Genomic DNA, 4,428 nt, shown 5'->3' with positions numbered 1-4,428 from the left:
TTTGATTATGTTTAGATCAATTATTTATCTATATTGATTTAGTTTTTTGCTGCAATATCGCTCCTTGAATATATTGTCGTCATTGGATTTTCTCAATAGTGGTAGTAATTTACATATTTTAAAAGTGATGAATGATTTTTCAAATTGTTAAATTTGATTTAATTTTGGTTTATAAATCTATACCTTCCGATTGGGAATCTCGGGAATTGAGCTCCTAATTGAGTTATCCAATGAATTAAGAATAATTAAAATACCGGATTTGTACAAGGGATTCCCGACACTCTACTGTTTGTCAAATTTGAGTACTTTTTCTATTAATCATTTTACTTCACTTTAATTTACATTTAAAATTAATCTTTGTTCTCCATTTCTTATTTAATATTTTTCTTTAATTTCTTTGTTCCCCTTGCTATTCTTTTAATTTGTCTCCTTGTGGAATCGACACCCTAAAGCTGTGCTACAACTGCCGTGTTATTCTTTGGGCGTAATCAAATTTTGGCTCCATTGCTGGGGAGACGGTAGAAGAATTGTGAGATAGTTTTTCTTTTCAACAGTTTGTAAAGGCGATAACTTCGTTCCCTATTTTAGCTTGCTACATTTTTTTTTTCTTTTTCTTTTTGTATTTTTTTTAGTGTTGCGTTTTTCTCTACTTTGCATGCACAGGTATAGAGACGCCTTGGGTCGGTTTGCTTATAGACCTGTGCTAGAGTCAGAATTTAATTTTTCTGATCATTTGTTTGATAATTCTTCTAATTCTGAGAAGATGAGTGAACACGAAGATCAACCCACTAGGACACTTCAGGATTACCTCCACCCTACACGCACAGTCACACCATCATGCATCATGTTTCCAGCTAATATTCGCCAATTGGATTTTAAAACAGGGATGATACAGTTACTCCTTACTTTTTATGGCTTAGAAAATGAAAATCCATATGTGTACATTAGGGAGTTTGAGGAAGTAGTTGCGACTTTTCATAGTCAAAGTGCAACTAATGACATTGTGAGATTTAAGTTCTTTCATTTCTCTTTGAAGAATAGAGCTAAGAGTTGGCTATACTCTTTGAAACCACGATCTATTGGGTCATGGAATGAGATGACTCAGGTCTTTTTTAATAAATATTTTCCCCAACATAAAACCAATGCTTTAGAAAGGTAAATCTCCACCTTTGTACAAAAGGACAGAGAGACGTTGTATCAGTCTTGGGAGAGATTTAAGGAGCTATTGAGTATGTGTCCTCACCATGGGTATGAGAATTGGCGCTTAGTGAGCTATTTTTATGAGGGACTTACACCTAGAGAGTGTCAATTTGTGGAGATGATGTGTAATGGTGAGTTCTTACAGAAAGATCCTGATAAGGCCATAGAATACCTCAATGAACTTGTTGAAAAAGCTCACACTTGGACTGGACCTAGTGCTACTGAGAGCACAAATAGGTCACGATCTGCAGGAAACCTAAATGGTGGTGAAATTTACATCTCAGGGAAGAAGATAACCTAAAGGCTAAGGTTGAGATGCTCATTAGAAAGCTAGAGGCGTTGAAGATTAAGGACTTAAAGTCAACACATGTGGCTAATCATGTAGAGTCTTTTGGACCATGTTTTGTGTATGGCGGGGTAGATCACCTTGCCCAAGAGTGTCCCACATTTGCTGAGATAAGAGGGATGTATGAGGAACAATGTAATGCCTTAGGTATGTACATGAAGCCTGTTGCACCTTTATCTGATACCTACAATCCTGGGTGACGTAATCACCCCAATTTTAGTTGGAAATCTGAAAACCAGCAGCCTGCACAACCCTCTAGATCATATCCCACACATTCATCTTCTAGGAGCCCCTTAGAAGATACTTTACATGCTTTTATTGAGGCATAGAGTAAAACTAATCAAAAGTTTGAATCTTTGATTATGCAGGTTGTTGAAGAAAACAAAGAGATAAAGAGTCATATATCCAAGATAATGAGCTCCTTGAGTGTGAATGAGCGTGGCAAGTTTCCTTTTCAAGCTCAATCCGCACCCCAAGTTCATTATATGGCACAAAAAAATTTGAAAGAGGTCAATGCCATTATGACAAGAAGTGGTAAGTCCTTACACATCCAAACAACTGATAAACCAAAGGATGTTGAAGAGGAAAAAAGCAATGATAGTATCGAGTTCCCCAAGGATACCAAGGTAATCAAAAGTCCAGTTAAGGTACCATTTCCTCAAGTTTTAAAATCTGGTATGCGAACTTTGGATCCTAATAATGAAATCTTAGAGAACCTTAGGCAGGTAAAGATTAACCTTCCTCTTTTGCATGTTATTAAACAAGTTCCCACTTATGCAAAAGTTCTTAAAGATTTGTGTACAGTTAAGAGGAAGCACCATGTTAAGAAGATAGCATTTTTGACAGAGCAAGTTAGTGCTCTAATTGAACAGCGAATTCCTCCTAAGTACAAGGATCTTGGTTGTCCAACCGTTGCATGTAATATTGGGAATCATGAGTTTGGGCAAGCCTTGCTAGATCTAGAAGCTAGTGTTAATTTGATGCCTTATTCCATTTATTTGCAGTTTTGTTTGGGTGAAATTAAGCCTACTTCTGTTATGCTTCAGTTGGCTGATCGTTCAGTTAAGAAACCGAGAGGGATAGTTGAGGATGTTTTGATCCAAATTGATAAGTTTTATTATCATGTTGATTTCTTAATTTTGGACATTCAATCAGTTGTTGAGTCAAATTCTAAGGTTCCTCTCATATTAAGTAGACATTTCCTTGCTACGGCTAATGCATTTATAAATTGTAGGAATGGGTTGATGAAGCTATCTTTTGGAAACATGACCATAGAGGTCAGCATTTTTTATATTGAGAAACAACCAACAGATGACGAGTGCCACCAAACGTACATGATTGACGCACTTATAGACAAGGGAGTTCACACAACTCATGATTTTGATCCCCTTGAATATTCCCTTGTGAATTCTGAGTTTGATACTATTAGTAATTCATCTGATGTTATTGATATTTGTTCTATTTTTTATGAAACTCAGGATTATGGCACACAGGCTTGGCAACAAAAATTTGAGGAGTTGCCTAAGAAAGGTGGAAAACAGATTCCTGTAAGTATGAAAGCACCAAGAGTTAAATTGAAATGTTTGCTTAAGTCTAAAGTTTATAAGGTTAAAATGAAAACGTTTCATAATAAAAATATTCTTAGGAAGAGGTTTAAACTTAATGACCGAATATACTTATATGATTCTAGACTCCATAAGCACTCAGGAAAACTTCGGTCTAGGTGGACTGACCCTTTTTTAGTAAGGAATGTTTTTATAAATGGGGCGGTAGAAATAGAAGATCCTAAGGATGGTTAGATCTTTAAAGTAAATGGTCAACGCCTTAAAGTATTAATTGATAGGCAAGTTCCGGAAGTGGAAGACATTCCACTTGTGGATCCAGTCTATCAACCTTGACCACAACACCCAGGTATGTTTTTCTTTATTTATTTTGTTTTGCTTTGTTTTATTTTTGTTTTCTCTTATTTTCTTTCTTTTCATTTTTGTTTACTATTTTTTTTCTTTGTTTTTTATTGCAGGATAATTTCATTTCGTCATTTCAAGTTACCATCTTTGGTGCTTAGCGAGCTACTTTCGTCACTCATCAGGTGTATTCTACCATTTTCAGTTATTCCACATTCAATTTTGATTTTTAAATATGGAGGACAATGTTTCATTTAAGTTGGGGGGTGGTGGTGTAAATTCAGTATTTAAAATGCTTGTTGGAACTCTGTGGCATATTTTCATGTGTCAATTTTTTTTTAATTTGCATCACACATGCATCATTTTCACAAGTGTACTCATTCTCATTCATAGCCATCTTCGTGAATTCACAAAACCCACCATAATCATTTTTGCTGAAGCATTCACAGAACCCTTAATGCACTTATCCAAGTTTTGTGGTAAGATGGTGGTTTGACACATGTAGTTAGAGAACTTTTTTGCTTAAGTATTCATGTGGGTTTGGAGAGAATTGAGAGGATACAAATGCAGTAAATTGTGATAAGCGTTCATTGATCTGTTGAATTGGGCACTTCTTTTGAGAATATCATTACATGGTTTGTGGTACGATGTTAGATATACTTGGGATATGACGAAGGTCAACTTAGGATTAACGTTTGAGCCTTTCAAGCTATCCATTTCCATCATAGACCCCTAATAACCAACTTTGAACTAATAAATACATGTAACTTTTTCTTTTCATATGCCCATATCATCCATGCCTCTCCACATTGGAGTATAACCTATACAAAAATTTTCTTACCCTTTTTACTTCCAAGTGTATACTAGGTGTGGAATTTGTATTTTCTTTCTTTAATTTTATCATTTTCAAATTAAAAAAAAAAAAAAAAAGACTACAGAAAAAAGAGAAGAGTACAAGTTGCAAAGTGTTCAATTGAG

The 4,428-nt window shown here is 35.2% G+C and overlaps 1 non-coding gene across 1 annotated transcript; it reads right to left on the bottom strand.

The window, feature by feature from the left end:
- Positions 1-1,143: 1,143 nt before the first annotated feature.
- Positions 1,144-1,251, bottom strand: LOC122302048. The gene has a single exon (XR_006240297.1). It is a non-coding gene; the product is annotated as a small nucleolar RNA R71 (small nucleolar RNA).
- Positions 1,252-4,428: the final 3,177 nt, after the last annotated feature.

The sequence above is a fragment of the Carya illinoinensis genome, chromosome 2 (assembly GCF_018687715.1).
Source record: "Carya illinoinensis cultivar Pawnee chromosome 2, C.illinoinensisPawnee_v1, whole genome shotgun sequence".
Taxonomy (NCBI): Eukaryota; Viridiplantae; Streptophyta; class Magnoliopsida; order Fagales; family Juglandaceae; genus Carya; species Carya illinoinensis.
Note: the sequence above shows the minus strand (reverse complement) of the source record. Positions and strands in the feature narration are given on the sequence as shown.